Below are 18,605 nucleotides of genomic sequence, written 5' to 3'. Positions count from 1 at the left end.
ATGAGTTTGAGTAAACTCCAGGAATTGGTGATGGACAGGGAGGCCTGGCATGCTGCAGTTCATGGGGTCGCAAAGAGTCAGACACAACTGAGTGACTGAACTGAACTGAACTGAAGGTCTCCCTGGACACTCACAGACAAGTCTGTGTCAGTCTCTTGTGGGGTCACTGCTCCTTTCTCCTGGGTCCTGGTATGCTCAAAGTTTGTTGGTGCCCTCCAAGAGTCTGTTTCCCCAGTCCTGTGTAAGTTTGTAAGAAAGGCAAAGGAAAAAAGGGAAGATATACCCATTTGAATGCAGAGTTACAAAGAATAGCAAGGAGAGATAAGAAAGCCTTCCTCAGTGATCAATTCAAAAAAATAGAGGAAAACAATAGAACGGGAAAGACTAGAGATCTCTTCAAGAAAACTAGAGATATCAAGGGAACATTTCATGCAAAGATGGGCTCAATAAAGGACAGAAATGGTATGGACCTAACAGAAGCAGAAGATATTAAGAAGAGGTGGCAAGAATACACAGAAGACCTATACAAAAAAGATCTTCATGACCCAGATAATCATGATGGTGTGATCACTGACCTAGAGCCAGACATCCTGGAATGTGAAGTCAAGTGGGCCTTACGAAGCATCACTATGAACAAAGCTAGTGGAGGTAATGGAATTCCAGTTGAGCTATTTCAAATCCTTAAAGATGGTGCTGTGAAAGTGTTGCACTCAATATGCCAGCAAATTTGGAAAACTCAGTAGTGGCCACAGGGCGGGAAAAGGTCAGTTTTCATTCCAATCCCAAAGAAAGGCAATGCCAAAGAATGCTCAAACTACTGCACAATTGTACTCATCTCACAAGCTAGTAAAGTAATGCTGGAAATTTTCCAAGCCAGGCTTCAACTGTACGTGAACCATGAACTTCCAGATGTTCAAGCTGGATGTTTCTGCTAGAAAAGGCAGAGAAACCAGAAATCAAATTGCCAACATCCTTTGGATCATCGAAAAAGCAAGAAAGTTCCAGAAAAACATCTACTTCTGCTTTATTGACTATGCCAAAGCCTTTGACTGTGTGAATCACAACAAAACTGTGGAAAATTCTTCAAGAGATAGGAATATCAGACCACTTGACCTGCCTCCTGAGAAATTTCTATGCAGGTCATGAAGCAACAGTTAGAACTGGACATGGAACAACAGACTGGTTCCAAATAGGGAAAGGAGTGCATCAAGGCTGTGTATTGTCACCCTGCTTATTTAACTTATATGCAGAGTACATCATGAGAAATGCTGGACTGGAAGAAGCATAAGCTGGAATCAAGATTGCCAGGAGAAATATCAATAACCTCAGATATGCAGATGACACCACCCTTATGGCAGAAAGCGAAAAACTTAAGAGCCTCTTGATGAAAGTGAAAGAGGAGACTGAAAAAGTTGGCTTAAAACCCAACATTTAGAAAATTAAGATCATGGCATCTGGTCCCATCACTTCATGCAAATAGATGGGGAAACAGTGACAGATTTTATGTTTTTGGGCTCCAAAATCACTGCAGTTGGTGATTGCAGCCATGAAATTAAAAGATGCTTGCTTTCTGGAAGAAAAGTTATGACCAACATAGACATACTAAGACCAACATAGCATACTAAGAAGCAGAGATGTTACTTTGCCAATAAAGGTCCACCTAGTCAAAGATATGGTTTCTCCAATAGTCATGCACGGATGTGAGAGTTGGACTATAAAGAAAGCTAAGTGCCGAAAAATTGATGCTTTTGAACTGTGGTGTTGGAGAAGATGCTTGAGAGTCCTTTGGACAGCAAAGAGATCGAATCAGTCCATCCTAAAGGAGATCAGTCCTGAATATTCATTGGAAGGACTGATGCTGAAGCTGAAACTCCAATACTTTGGCCACCTGATGCGAAGACCTGACTCATTTGAAAAGACCCTGTGCTGGGAAAGATTGAAGGCAAGAGGAGAAGGGGATGACAGAGGATGAGATGGTTGGATGGCATCACCGACTCAATGGACATGAGTTTGAGTAAACTCCGGGAGTTGATGATGGACAGGGAGGCCTGGTGTGCTGCAGTCCATGGGTCACAAAGAGTCGGATATGGCTGAGTGACAACTGAACTGAAGGTCTCCCTGGTGACTCAGTGGTAAAGAATCTCCTGCCAATATAGGTATGTGAATTCGGTCCCTGTGTATGTTCTGTGGTTTCTGACTCTTTGTGATCCCATGGGCCATAACCTCCCCAGGCTGCTCTGTCCATGGAATTTTCCAAGCAGGAATACTGGACTGGGTTGCCATTTCCTCCTCCAGGGGATCTTCCCAACCCAAGGATCGAACCCAGGTCTCTTGTGTCTCTGCATTGGCAGGCAGATTCTTTACCAACTGCACCGTAGATCACCTGGAGAAGCAAATGGCAACCCATTCCAGTATTCTTGCCTGGGAAATCCCACGGACAGAGAAGCTTTGTAGGTGACAGTCCATGGCTTTGCAAAAGAGTTAGACATGACTTAGTGACTAAACAAACTCATTACTTAGTATGTATTAACTCAGCATTAAAATCTTTTAAATTATTGGTGAAAAAGTGGCCTATTGTTTTAATTTCATGTATTTAATAATTAGTGATATTGAGCTCTATTTTATTTTTTAATTTTCTTTGTGAGATTTTACATTTCTATGTTGTTAAATCTACTGAGTTGTACTTCATGATTCCTTTTTTCTTTAAAACATTTAATTGCATTAATAGCTCAGTAATAAATAAGATACATTTTACAAGTCTATAACACTCACTGCATTTATAATATTTCAGGCTTTTGCAGGAGGAACAACCAAACCAGATTCTTGTGCAAATATGTTACTTAACATAACTCTACATTCTTTACATAACTGTTCTTTTGAAGCTTAAAAAAGCTCTTTCTCAACAACCTATATTTTCATCCATATGGAATCGACTAACTATATGTAACAAACAAAATGAAATGAAGAACTATAGAGTCCTTAAAAGTCATACCATATACCTATATTTGGTGACACATAAAGATGTTAGTGACATTATTGAGCAGGAAGGAAGAACACAATGCAGCAAGTACAAAACATGCCACTCCTGTAAAATTAAACATACATATGCGCAGAAAAATGTCTGAAGTGACTACCAAAATTCTGTCAATGTTTATTTCTGGCTCATGAAACTTCAGTGGATTTTTATTATTTTCTTTGTGCTTTTCTGATCGGTTTCAATATTTTGCAATGAGCACGTATCATTTTTACTAAAACAACTGACATTTTTAAAAGCATGAACAAAACTTTTTTCACATATAAAAGAACAATAATATTTGTCTATTTTTTCCTACTCTTTAATCAAATGTTTACACACATGAACAGCATTTAACATTTGTGCAATTTCCAGAAAAGTATATATATATGTACATATATTTCAATGTATGGGTTAAATATACATGCTTATCAGTGAATATGTTTTACAGGAACCTTGGGACTTCTAAATACTGGATAATTCCTAATGAAAAGAACTCTTAAGTGAACTATTCTTCTAATCTGCAGACCTTCCTAATACATAACTTTCTAGATGATGTCATACAAACCTCTTCCTGCATCTGGGACTGTTTCCAGTGGCTACATGTGGGAGCTTCCCGTTTTTGTTCTAAGTGAGTGATATTTACTGGAAATGAAGGTTCACTAACAAGATCTCAATTCAGATAGCTTTGTGGGGACAGGAAAAAGTGATCGTGAGATGGCTTTGGCCAAAAACTTTTACTTTCTCCCTTGTCATTATCTTGTTTTGATAGGTTGACTTGATTTTGTTTTGAAATTACCTCTTGTAAAAAACCTGAGAGGAATGATATGGGCTATCTTCCTCCTTCTCCACTCCTACCAAAGTTCCCAACTTAAACTTTTCTTCCCTTTCCCCCCCTACATACCCACATACTGACTTCAACTACAGAGAGTGGGAGGAGACAGCCAAGAACCCGTAGACAGCATGGCTGGACATTTTACTGCTCTCTGCTCTTAGATCTGGAAGGGACTTACAACAATATTTAGATGTGAACACAAAAGGCAAAGGGATTTTTCAAGATTGTACAGCTGATTGGTAGTAGAACAAAACACAAAACCTAGGCTTCATATCTCTTAGTTTAGGGCCCTTGAGTTAAAACTCATAAACACTGTTTTCATTTTTTGGAACTGTGTATAAGGGTAACTTAAAGAGTTCCAGATAAAAGTTCCAGGTTGTTCTTGCTGAATAACAGGACTTGGTTATATTAATAGTTTTTTTTTAATAATAAAGATCAACTAAATAAAATTAAAGAAAAAAGCTCCCAAATGTACTGAGTTCTTCCATATTTGCAGTTCCCCTTGATTGTAATTTTGTAATATCAGAACTATCTACAGTGTTTTACTAAAATACTTTAAGATGAAAAATTCTCAAGGCCAAATTAATCAAAAATGTAAAGATTAATATACATCATGCTATACTTGAGGAGGTAGGGAGACTGTTGCAAATTCAGATAATGATATGATGTCATAGCTTATGAAACGTCAGGAGTCTCATCATTTATCTATCCTACCATCAAATTGTCATTACGTGTGCTAGAATATTTGTGGGACACATTTATTAGTATCAGAAAAGCTAAAGCTCCCAATATGCTCAAGTTATTCTAAAATGTTCTGTTACGGCTGTCATTTTAGTAAAGTTTGATGGCTAACATCAAGGAAAGGACAGGATGTTGGGACCACTGCCAACGGGGGATATGAAGGAAAGAGCTTTTCCATTTTCTTTGTTTCTGATTTTCGTGGCAGAGACCATTTCTTCTCCACATCGAGGGTGTGAGATGAAGAGAAGCAGCCAAATGAATGAACCTTGGCAAGGGAAGATGGAAGCCCCAGATAGAGTGATGAAATGTGATAAAGTCCAGAGCTGCTCCAAGCGATTTCAAATTCCCAGTTCAGAGAAATAATACCTTAGAGCCTTGAGAAAAACTTTGTATGGGATCACCAGACACTTGTCAGTGACTTGTGGGACATCATTAAGAGAGATACAGCAGTGGGATGTCTTAATTTTTAAAAAGAAGGCAGCGCCAGAAAAATTGTAGACCATAATCTGTGACTTCAATCTCAGGCAGAATTCTAGAACCCATACTAGAGTAACAGTCTCAAGTACAAGGTGAAGAAGTAATGGAATCAGAATGAATTTACTCAGAATCAGCCAAGGCTGACAACCTCCTTCCCTCTTTGACAGGTTTACCCACCCAGTAGTTTGGGAAACTCCTTGTAGAGAGAGTATTTCAACATCGGTTAGACATCTAATGAGGATTTTCATGATATTCTTCCAGACAAGATGGGGAAATATGAACTGGACTCTGGTGTTCTTTTTTTTTTTTTTTTCTTTTTATCTTTTGTCTGTACCACATGGCTTGTGGGATCTTAGTTCCCCTACCAGGGATCAAATCTGAGCCCCCTGCATTGGCAGCATGGAGTCTTAACTACTGGACCTCCAAGGACATCCCATGGCATTCTTGATGATAATTAGTAAACCAGTAGATTATATGCAGAAGGTGCTGACTAGCAAATTGATATCAAACTGCAAGGAAGCATATAATGATGAGTCCTAGGGTTGTGTCCCTCTTCCCTTCACAAATGCTTTCAGAATAAATACACAAAAAGTATGCTCATTAAATTTATAGGTGACCTGAAGTTGGAGGTATAATGAATACTTGGATGATAGAATCAATGAACCGAATCTAAAAGGATGCAATTTGAAAGCTATTAATGTAAGGTCTGATGAACTAACTTGTATCAATAAGAATGGGTTATACTTCTTTAGCAGAAGCTAGGAGCCTTAGCCCAATCTGAGTCAGAAGAAGTCAGAAGTTGCCAAAAATAACTAAGATTTTAGGTTGCATCTAGGATGGCACCCCACTCCAGTACTCTTGCCTGGAAAATCCCATGGACTGAGGAACCTGGTAGGCTACAGTCCATGGGGGCTGCAAAGACTGAGCAACGTCACTTTCACTTAGGAGTGCTGTGGTGAAATGTCACAACTAGCACTCTGGAGGAAAAAAGCACCTTGATTTATAGCACCTGCCAATTTCTGTAGTGTGAATGCTCCCACAATGGCCAATTTCAAACTACCAGCATGGTCTTACTTCCTGTTTGGAAGACATTTGCAGCAGCACACCAGTGTGTGTGCATGTGCTTAGTCGCTTCAGTCGTGTCCAACTCTTTGAGACCCTATGGACTGTAGCCCACCAGGCTCCTCTGTTCATGGGATTCTCCAGGCAAGAATACTGGAGTGGGTTGCCATGCCCTTCTCCAGGGGATCTTCCTGCCACGGACTGAACCCACGTCTCTTGTGTCTCATGCGTTGGTAGGTGGGTTCTTTACCACTAGTGCCATCTGGGAAGCCCAGAGCATGCCAGTACATGATGGTGTTTCCACCACACAAATGAGATCAATGTAAATAACCTCAAGAGAAGAGATAATAGTAATATGGAGTAAAATTATTAGGAAGTGATAAGTTTTAAGTATTTTCACTTCTGTTTATTATAACATATTTGATTTTAAGTTTATGTAATTTAACTTTTAATTATGGATGCTTATAACAACTGGCCCACAGAATTCTTAGAAATTGAGCACTCAGTTCTTGGGACTTTGTGTATCCAGGCTCCAGCCCAGGGTAACAAAAAAAATGAGGGAACTGGAATAAGGGAGGTGATAGCCCTGTTCTCTGCAGTTGTCAGGCCACACCCAGATCACTTCATTCCAGGGCAGAACAAATTTACAAGTCAAACTGTTCTGAGAGGAAAGCAGAGCAGCCAGGATGGCAGGAAACCAAAGCCCTGGGTGTACAGAACAGTGGACAGAATTAGAGCTGGAGCTCAAAAGGTCTCCGTGAGGGATTAGGACAAAAGGGCCAGGTGAATGCTGGTTTTCAAACATTGAGAGGCTATTGTGTGAGGAAGGGCGGGTCCTATAATCTACAGGTGGCAGAGATACAGGGAGATGAATTTTCTGCTCAGGATAAGAAAGAATTTTCAAAGCTGTCACAAGTGGAATGGGCTGAGGGTAATCCTGCAAAATGTGGGCAACAATATTTAGGAACAATGTAGAGGTGATTCAAGCCTCAGAGGAGGGAATAGCGTCCCCTCCAAGTCTCAGTTCAGTTCAGTCTCTCAGTCGTGTCCGACTCTTTGCGACCCCATGAGTCACAGCACGCCAGGCCTCCCTGTCATCACCAACTCCCAGAGTTCACCCAAACTCATGTGCATCGAGTTGGTGATGCCATCCAGCCATCTCATCCTCTGTCATCCCCTTCTCCTCCAGCTCCCAATCCCTCCCAGCATCCGGGTATTTTCCAATGAGTCAACTCTTCTCATGAGGTGGCCAAAGTACTGGATTTTCAGCTTTAGCATCAGTCCTTCCAATGAACACCCAGGACTGGTCTCCTTTAGGATGGACTGATTGGATCTCCTTGCAGTCCAAGGGACTCTCAAGAGCCTTCTCCAACATCTCAGTTCAAAAGTATCAATTCTTCAGCGCTCAGCTTTCTTCATAGTCCAACTCTCACATCCATACATGACCACAGGAAAAACCATAGCCTTGACTAGACGGACCTTTGTCGGCAAAGTAATGTGTCTGCTTTTGAATACGCTATCTAGGTTGGTCATAACTTTCCTTCCAAGGAGGAAGCGTCTTTTAATTTCATGGCTGCAATCACCATCTGCAGTGATTTTGGAGCCCCCAAAAATAAAGTCTGACACTGTTTCCACTGTTTCCCCATCTGTTTCCCATGAAGTGATGGGACCAGATGCCATAATCTTCGTTTTCTGAATGTTGAGCTTTAAGCCAACTTTTTCACTCTCCTCTTTCACTTTCATCAAGAGGCTTTTTAGTTCCTCTTCACTTTCTGCCATAAGGGTGGTGTCTGCTGCTAAGTTGCTTCAGTCGTGTCCGACTCTGTGCAACCCCATAGAGAGCAGCCCACCAGGCTCTGCCATCCCTGGGATTCTCCAGGCAAGAACACTGGAGTGGGTTGCCATTTCCTCCTCCAGTGCCTAAAACTGAAAAGTGAAAGCGAAGTTGCCCAGTCGATGTCTGACTCTTTGCGACCCCAAGGATTGCAGCCTACCAGGCTCCTCCGTCCATGTGATTTTCCAGGCAAGAGTACTGGGTTGGGTTGCCATTGCCTTCTACGAGTTCCTAAATTTTGATGCACCACTCTTCCCAGGTCACACTAGTGGTAAAGAACCCATCTGCCAATGCGGGAAACGCAAGAAGCATGAGTTTGATCCCTGGGTTGGGAAGATCCCCTGGAGTATGAAAAGGCAACCCACTCCAGCATTCTTGCCTGGAGAATTCCATGGACAGTGGAGCCTGATGGGCTACAGTCCGTGGGGTCACAAAGAGTTGGACATGACTGGATCAACTGAGCATGCATGCGTACAGGGTGCACTTGAAAAAGTTCTGTTTTTTTTTTAAACTTTTTGTTTTGTATTGAGATATAGAGGATTAACAATGTTATGATAGTTTCAGGTGAGTAGCAAAGGGATTCAGCCATACATATACATGTATCCATTCTCTCCCAAACTTCCCTCCCATCTAGGCTGCCACATAAAATTGAGCAGAGTTCCCTGTGCTATACAGTAGGTCCTTGTTGGTTATCCATTTTAAATATGGCAGTGTACATGTTGATACCAAATTCCCTAATTGTCCCTTCTTCCCATCCTCCTCCCTGGTAACCCTAAATTTATTCTCTAAGTCTGTGAGTCTCTTTCTGCTTTGTAAGTAAGTCATTTGTATCATTTTTTTTTTTTTTTTAGATTCCACATATAAGGGATGTCATACAGTATTTCTCCCTCTCTGTCTGACTTACTTCACTTAGTATGACAATTTCTAAGTCCTTCCATGTTGCTTCATTATTTTATTCTTTTTAATGGCTGGGTAATATTCCATTTTATATATGTACCACATCTTCTTTATCCATTCCTCTGTCGATGGACATTTAGGCTGCTGCCATGTCTTGGCTATTGTAAATAGTGCTGCAATAAATATTGGGATGTATGTATTGTTTCAGATATGTTTTCCCCTGGATATGTGCCCAGGAGTGGGACTGCAGAGTAGCTCTACTTTTAGTTGAAAAAGTTTTTTTATTAAGGAAAAAAAAATTTAAGTAAAAAGAATCATCACCTCACCAAGTTTCTATAATTATCAATTGTGTCTAATCTTGTATCATCTATACACCTACCCTGGATCACTGTGAAACACATTCATGACTTCATCTCACTGCATCTATAATGACTGCAGAATTTATCTCTAAGATATAAGGACTCTTTGAAAATATACCCACAGTATTTTCATCACACTTAAGAAATTAATTCTGATTCCCTAAAATCATCTAATATCCAGTCAGCATTTAAATTTTCCCAGCTGTTTCATACATTTTAAAATTTGAATTTGCGCAAATCAAGATCTATCTAAGGTCCACACACTGCAATTGGTTGATGTGTTTCTTAAGTTTCTTTTAATTGTAGGTTTTACCTTTACGTTATTTTTTCTCCCTGGCAGTTTATTTGCTGAGAATGCTGAGTCACTTGTCTTGTAGAATTTCCCAGTCTGGATTTTTCTGACTACTTTATTATGATGTGTTCAACATGTTCCTCTGTCCCCTACATTTCCTGTGATCAAATCTATGTTTGATTTTGTGCGGTATTGTGTATTTCTCATTAGGAAGCAAAGAATGTCTGGCTCTCTTTTTGCTGTGTTAGCAGCCACTAATAAGTCCATTAAATATTAGGAGTTTCAAATGGTGATGTTCTATCATTGTTTCCTCATTTATTAGCTGGAATACTTCTCTAAAGAGAAATATCTCTCAATTATTTGTACTCTGAAGTACAGATTATACAAGAAATATAAAATAAATGCCTAATTATTCATTAATTTTCAAAATAATGAATTGGTTTCCTAGCATCTGCTGAATTTGACCGGTGAGATGTTTGATTTTGTTTTGAGTATCATTATGAACTCATGGTTTTTTTATGTATTTCAATCCATTTCCATTACTATTACTATTAATATTCATTTGTGCCATATTTGGCCAGTGGGAGTTTATTCAGGTTGGCTTCTGAGTCTTTTTTACATGATCCTGGTAATTTTCCTATTTTCTAGTGTAAGATTCCTTATATTCCAATCTCAGCTCATGAATTTTCAGCCTCAGATATGGAATCAGTCATTACCTCAAGGACCCTGATTCCTTTTAATGGGCAGTGAAATTTAGAGACAATAGTCTGGCCTCTAGGGTTCTTAGGCTACTGGGTTGATCAGTTTCTAGGCCATCTCAGTAGAAAGAGTTAGGAAATACTCCTAGTCTTTAAAAATAGCTATGTCATGAGTTCAAATGACATTTTCAAACAATACTACAGGACATTTCTTTATTTCTTTTTTTTGACTGCACTGCACTGCATATGGGATCTCAGTTGTCCGACCAGGGATCAAACCTGTGCCCCTTGCAGTGGAAGCACAGAGTCTTAACCACTGAATCTTCTGGGAATTCCCAGGGTGTTTTCTAATTTCACCAGTTACATTTGTATTTTCTTTCTCTCTTATCAAAAATCCCAATCTTCAAAGACATCAACACAAATTGCTTTATTTTACAATAGACATGCAACTGTCTTAGAAGAATTGTTCTAATACTTCCACCCATAATATGATTACTGGAATCCATTTTTTTTTTTGATTACTGGAATCCATTATGTAGTTATTTTTGTTTTTAAAGTATATCATAACAAAGAAAATCAAATTAAAGTCACTTGAAATAATTTCTTTCTGTGTTGTTACTTCTCCAACTACATTTTAGTTTATTTGTTTCATTTTGGTTTTAGTATTTCTTAAAAAATGATGAAAAAATTTTAATGAAATTGTGTGAAATGTTTACCGGCTTCTGAAGTCAAATCCTCAAACCAGGCATATTCAGATGACAGTGTTGTCTTCTCCAGGCCCCTCTACCTGATCCTTTTCCCCAAAAGAGATAATTTAAAAACAAACAAAGAAACAAAAAGTTTTATGGTTTATTCTTTTATTTAAAAAAGAAAATAAAGTATTTTTGTGTATTGAAGTCTCCCTTTTTATTTTTTTTCCCCTTTTTAGATAAAACAATGGTATCACATAGATTCTGTTCCTACCTTGCCTTGTTTTCTCTAACCCTATATTTGCAGACTTGTTTCATGTAGTCCTCATCGATTTTTACAGCTGTGTTGTACTCTGTTGTGTGGATTGAACATAATGTGACTTGGATGTTAGACATTCATGAAAATAAAAATTTAAAGCCTTATAACTCCAGTACTTTGGCCACCTCATGCAAAGAGTTGACTCATTGGAAAAGACTCTGATGCTGGGAGGGATTGGGGGCAGGAGGAGAAGGGGACGACAGAGGATGAGATGGCTGGATGGCATCACCGACTCAATGGACGTGAGTTTGGGTGAACTCTGGGAGTTGGTGATGGACAGGGAGGCCTGGCATGCTGCGATTCATGGGGTCACAAAGAGTTGGACACGACTGAGTGACTGAACTGAACTGAACATTGATCATGGTCAACAGAGAAAAAGTTTAGGCACCTCTCAAATGTTCCCCTCAGCTCCTCTCTCCCCTCTACTTAGGATCTTGCTCTGTTTGCCTAGTTCCTATACCCTTACCCCTGGGGCCCCCTCTCTAGCCTTAGCAAATGGCCAGTATTTCTCAATTTTCTCAGGTTTCTAAATTAGCTCTTTTTCATCCGTCCTCTTAAAACGCTGCTTCTTCTTCTTCTTTTTTTTTTAGGTGACAGTGCATGCCAAAGAGTTCACTTAAAAATAACTCCTGCAAAAGCTTTACCTCCTAATGAGTCACCCCTCTGAAGTAACCTGAGGCCCTGACTTCAAATGCACATATATCAAGGCATCGCTGGTTGCTTTATTAAGCACCAAGTTTCAGTTGATAGCAGTTTAGGGCTGTCTATAAAACAAACAAAGCAATTCATAATCAAAATGTATCTTGGGACCTCATTGGGAAGAAACACACTGAAATAATTGATAAATAAGAATAATGATAAGTCATTGGTACATATGAATGCTGGGAATGGAGACTGTGGCAGCAGTTTTCCTTATAGATTTTTATGACTGCATTATCACGATGTGTTTTATATTTTAATACTCCCTCTAATATTTCTTACGTGGTTACCAGAAATACAAATTTTACAAATACTCTAGCCAGGAGAACAATCACTTGCACCATAATCTTTCTGGTACAGTCTTTGCACTGAAAAACAGATGCCCCACTTAAGACGGAATGAAGGTAAGAGTTTATAGATAGAAGATAAAAAGGAAGCAGATTCAAAAGTACAGGCTCAGGGCTTCCCTGATGGCGCAGTGGTTAAGACTTTGCCTTTTGGTGCAGAGGCTGCAGGTTTGGTCCCTGATTGAGGAGCTAAATCCCACAGGCTTCTCAGCCCAAAAAGCAAAACATAAAACAGAAACAATATTGTAACAAATTCAATAAAGATTTTAAAAAAAGGTCCACATCAAAAAATCTTAAAAAAAATAAAATCAATCAAAACAAACAAAATTGTAGGCTCAAAGGTCGAATATTGAGAAGCCGCAGTAATTATACACACACACACACAAACACAAGCTATTTGTCACAATGAGCCACTAAAGCTTCGAAACTGCTACAGAAACCCAGGGAGCAGTGGAGCACAGCCGGAAAAAGCCTGGGACGTGAGGTTCTAGAGCAGTCCTGCCGAGCCGTCCAGACGTCACGTGAGAAGAAATGTCTGCAGAATCGAACCACTTGCAGGATCAGAGCTGTTTGGCCACTGTTCCTGGCCTTCCTAGCATATGTAGACTTTGAAGGGGTGTGGGTTAGTTGTTGTTGTTTAGAAACTAAGTCGTGTCTGACTCTTTGCGACATCTTGGACTGTAGCCCTCCAGGCTCCTCTGTCCGTGGGATTTCTCAGGCAAGAATACTGGAGTGGGTTGCCATTTCCTTCTCCAGGGGATCTTCCTGACCCAGGGATCAAACCCATGTCTTCTCTACTGGCAGGCGAATTCTTTACCATTGAGCCACCTGGGAAGCCCTGTGGGATTATTTAGTATTCAGTGATTTATCTTTCTTGAGGAAACTTCAGAATATTACCTAAATTCTAGAAAGCTAGAAATACTCTGCTGTAAGGAGACTTAACATACCCAACTCTGATTTGGGGCATGATGATTTGCATTATGCAATTTATTAAAATTTATTGAAACTTTATAAAGTCAAGGAATTTACACCTAGAGTGTCTCTAAAAATTTTAGTGCTTTAGATCTCTATGTATTTATAAGTGCTGTGCACTTAGCTTGGAATTCCCTTTCCTTGAATTTTCACATCCTAACAAATCTCTGCTCACTCTTTAAGACCCAACTTCATGTCCTATAGCACTAAGTATATATCTCTTGTAACAATATCTTGTATTATCATTATTTGTTTCTTACTTGTTTTCTACTGAACTGTGAGTTCTTTTGAAAGAGGAGCCTATTCTGCATACTTCAGTGCCTGGCATAAAAGACCCAATGTTTATTAAGTGATCTTAGAGACCAATGGCACCCCACTCCAGTACTCTTGCCTGGAAAATCCCATGGGCGGAGGAGCCTGGTAGGCTGCAGTCCATGGGGTTGCTAAGAGTCGGACACAACTGAGCGACTTCACTTTCACTTTTCACTTTCATGCACTGGAGAAGGAAATGGCAACCCACTCCAGTGTTCTTGCCTGGAGAATCCCAGGGCCGGGGGAGCCTGGTGGGCTGCCGTCTATGGGGTCGCACAGAGTCGGACACGACTGACGTGACTTAGCAGTAGAGACCAACAACCCAACCCCTCTCCCTGGAGAAGGAAAGGGCAACTCACTCCAGTATTCTTGCCTGGAGAATCCCATGGACAGAGGAATCTGGCAGGCTACAGTCCATAGGGTTGCAAGAGTCCGACATGACTTAGCAACTAAACCACCACCACCACCACCACCCAACCCCTCTAAGTATAAGAAACTGAGGCCCAAAGTGTTTCTTTAAATTCAGTTAAACAGCAAGCCTGTGCTGAGTATTTACTACGTACCTAGCTCTGTGTAAGGCTAAATGTCTTTAGTGTATTTTATATGTGATTCAGAGTGCAATTTCCACTTATCCAGAGAGCAAAAGATAAATACTGGTACCTCATGTGTTCTCAAAGAAAGATTAAATTATGCTCAGAATGAATTTACATAAATTAATGTTATTATATTCTTAGTGAGTATCCCCCAAATATACTACCTACAGAATGTTAACTTAATTGTGAGTCTCTGTGTGCGTTTGCAATAAATGTTGAATGCCTAACTCAATTTGGTAAACATTAAGTTAAATAGTTTCTTCCCTGAAATTTCAATACACTTAACAGTGCTTAGTTAAATCTCTGAGAAAAGCATCTAATATGAGGTGTTTCCCAGATTCATATGATAAGTGAAACTCCCTCTGTTGTTGCATTTATTAACATACACCAGAAATGGTGTTCTGAAAAACACATAGCGAGTTGGGAAATGAAGTGGTGCTTTGAAAAGGGCTCATCCACGTTTAGTGAGGACGTTCAAGAAAAACAGGAGCCTAAGGGTGGCCAGTGAATTTCTAGTGTTGGGAGGTACCTGGAAGGGGAGAAGGGAAGGTTTGGAGGAGAGGCAGTGGCCAGGAGACTAGGAAGGTAGTAGGTTGCTATCCAGGGACTGAGAGTGGGGAGCAAGCTTGTAAGCTTGTGTCCATCTCTTTGCAACCTGTGGACTATATTGCCAGCCTGCCAGGCTCCTCTGTCCATGGAATTTTCCAGGCAAGAATACTGAAGCAGGTTGCCATTTCTTCTGCCAGGGGATCTTCCTGACCCAGGGATTGAACACAGGTCTCCAGTGTCAGGTGGATTCTTAGCCACTGAGCTACCTTGGAAGCCCCAAGAGAGAAAGGGGAGAGGGACCACAAACAGACATTTGAGCGATCTTTTCACTAAGCTGTGTGAGGCACTTGGGGCGCAAGCAAACCGGCCATGGAGCAAGAGGTAAAATGTATTTACCAAGGGAGTGAAGAACACTTTTGCGGGAACATGCAGCTGTCTGGGGACTCCAGAGGACATGGCACCCCGCCTACAGTTCCCCGAGGCCTGCCACACATCCTGGCCACAGTGCCTGTGGGCGCCGGAGAGGTAGGAAATGAAGTGGACACAAAGTAGGTGACTGGATGGCTTCATCCACTACTGTGAAACTCATCCCCAGAGGACTCATGGGCATCAGGAGTGCTGAATTTAACAAGCAGCTGTAGCAATGGGAAACAAAAGTAGATGGACCAAGAGCCAGGGAATAGGACCGGCTACAGAATTTGCAAGGCCCAGGGCAAAATTAAAATGTAGATCCTTTGTTTTAAAATTAAAGATTTCATGATGGTGTCAGCAACACCCTACAAGGACTCTCTGGAGTGTGGAGCCCTGGCAACTACATTGGTTGCCCATCCGTGAAGCCGGTATTGTTTGAGTTCTCAGTAGTCCTATGGCCCATTTGAATGCCCTGGCTGGTGTGAGCTACAGAAACCAGGTTACACACTTGTCATATAAAGGATAGATCCCCTCTCTCAATATACTTGCTATCATGGAAACCCTGATTACTAGTCATTCTGGCTAAGCTTGACTTTGCTCTAAGATAAATCTAAGTACACATTAAGTTTCAGGAACACATTTAGTGCCAAAATCCAGGCGCATCCAAGCTATTACCATATGTAGTTCTTACACCACAAACAACCTTCTTTCTTCTCATGCCAAGAAGAAAGAGAGATAAGCAGCCGCACAGCAGAAACGGATAAACTCCGACTTTGTCCTGGAGTTAAACACCAGTGTTTAGTTGGTGCTGAAGCAGCACTCAGCACCCGTGCTGAGTTCTCTCAAAGTGAAAAACAAACTTAGGTGGAAAATCCGGGTCAGCAATGTCTTTTGCTATTTTTGGAGCCGGGGGAGAAAAAGAAAGTTGTGGGAAGCGTTGGCGCAAACAACGCAGAACAGCACACCATGAGTGTGAAATAAAACAACACCCGCCAGCTCTTCTCGGTGACTAGATGGTAAGACACCTGGTGAAGGAGAAACCGCCCGGGGAGAGCTAGTGTCTGCTCACCGGGGAGCCGCTGGCCTCCCAAGCAATAGAAGGAAAGCATGAGTCACCGCATGCTGTAAGGTTCATCTACAGACCCACAGCAGTCCTACCTCTGAGATAATTCTAAATGTCCATTTGGGGGAACAGTGACTACATGAGGATTCTCTTCACAAGGAAGGCTTTTGAAGCTGAAAAAACTTCCCTGCAAGCCTCTCCACAATCTTTCTCCTCTGTGGCCTCCTTCCACTGGCCACTCCCCTATGTTTGTCCACAGGGAGTTCTGATTCCTCAAGGAGGACAGGCTGAGTGGGTCAAGTCATGTAGGGCAGCGAGTGGGGTACTACGACAGCAGAGAAGGACTTCTGGATGGCCTGGGCCCCGGCGTGCCGTGCTCAGTCGCTCAGTCGCTCAGTCGCTCAGTCGTGTCTGACTCTCTGCTACTCCACAGGCTGTAGCCCGCCAGGCTCCTCAGTCCACCGGCTTTTCCAGGCAAGAATACTGGAGTGGTTGCCATTTCCTCCTCCAGGAAATCTTCCCAGCCCAGGGATGGAACCTTCGTCTTCTGCATTGCCAGCGAATTCTTTTCCACTGAGCCACCAAGGAAGCTCTCTGGGCCCCGGGGGGGTGTCACCTATAGAGATGATGGCTCCTCAGGACAGACTGAGTTGTGCACTTCGACCAGGTGGAGCAGGGAGACCTGGGAGGTGAGCAAGAGTAAACTACTATTGCCTCCACAATACAGATGAAAAAACTGAGGCTCAGGCAGGTTAAGAGAAGTAGTTGTGCTAGGAATCAATTCTTGTCCTTGTTCCTCTAAGACTCACATCTTTTCTGCCCCATCAAGCTTTATCCCTGCTTCTCAGGACTATGATATAAATCACAAATGCTCTCTGAAAGGGGTGTCTTTGAGTTTGATTTCACTTAAGAGGGAAAAGAAGAGGTGTTTACCTAAACACAATAAAAATAGGTTGATATTTATAGTTTGAAACATTGAGTAAAAGAAGCAACATCCTTCAGCACAAAATAAGAGGATAAGGAGAGAAAACAGGGGGAAAAGCTAAACAACAAAGCTTGGGAAATATACTATGCTAATATCTTAAAGAGCTAGTAAATCAAAGGAAAGATTCAGGGGAGGGAGAGATAACTGAGATATACACGGTGAGGGCAGAAGAGGGCCTGATGTTCTTTGCCAAGTACCAGCATCAGTGGTGAGAACTCAGGGATAGGGGATAGGGGTCAGGGGTCTAGAGTTCATCTGCATTTCATGGATGAGAACACTGGACCTAAGTTAGTGGCCAAGCTGGAAGTTGGGGCTGAACTTTGCTCTCTCTCTCTCTGGCGCAAGTGTTCAGGGCTCTTCTCTCTACTTGATCCCACTCAGAGACAGAAGTAAAAGGATCCTTCATGAAGACATGGAAAACCATCTGAAAAGTTAGAGGATGCTCACATAGTGAGAACCTGGGGCTTGGCACTTGCAATGGACATGATACCCTAAACACTGAGGGCTCCTGTGTTCAGGAAATACATGAAAGAGGTGCGGCAAATGAAGGATTCAGGACTACGGTTTTGAGACTTTCAAAACAAAAGCATCACTTGCAACCAAGAAAATTTTATTTTTCAAATAGGTACTGAACTTTCAGTTCATGCTCTGCATGTGCCAAGTGAAAGGAGAGTTATGGAAAGTGTGAGGCAGCACTTCCAAAGATATCTCAATGCTGTGTGAAATAGCCACAGACTCAGTGGTTTTGTGTTTAGACAGGGAACACCTAAGGGGAATGGAAGGAGAGAAGAATGAAAGAAAGGCAAAAATAATGTTTAATGTTATGATTTTAAACTTTGTCTATTAAAAAGGATGGTTAGCTACTATGTCCGAATGGAGCTATATTTGTAAACCATACTCCAAGGTTCACAGCCTTTGAGCACAAAAGATTCCATTTCCTTTAAACTTAGAAAAAATTAAAATGAATACATGCAAATTGGAGAAAAAAAATCCAAGCACTACAAAAAGATTTAAAATTAAATTTTACTCTCACCACTTTCAAGACTACTCCTCTCCCCACTATTAGCAATTCATTTAGAATTTCAGAAAAATATGTTATGGTTATATAAAAGTTAGGGTAAACATATCACATACACGTGCAACACACACATTTCTTAAAATTTATACACACGGGCCAAATCATACACACTCTGTGAAACTCTACTACCTTGATTATGTAATAATATAATCTTAGAGATCAACCTGAAACACAGCAGGATCCTGCAGTGTTTTCCCAGGGACAGACCCCTGTGGCCCCTGCTTCTTATTTGTAGAAAAGTTTTAACCTCTTTGGCCTTCCTCTTGTTCCAAAGACAGATTTAATCAGAGAAGTGAGAAAATGCAGAAACAAAGGTGAGCAGTTGAGCCAAACAAAATAATAATAGTTTAGCCATAAAACAAAACCAAGGACCTTTAGTT

Source organism: Bos grunniens, chromosome 11 (genome assembly GCF_055505025.1).
Source record: "Bos grunniens cultivar Pamir isolate PY7600 chromosome 11, Bosgru_T2T1.0, whole genome shotgun sequence".
NCBI classification, from domain to species: Eukaryota; Metazoa; Chordata; class Mammalia; order Artiodactyla; family Bovidae; genus Bos; species Bos grunniens.
This window is presented reverse-complemented; position numbering follows the sequence as displayed.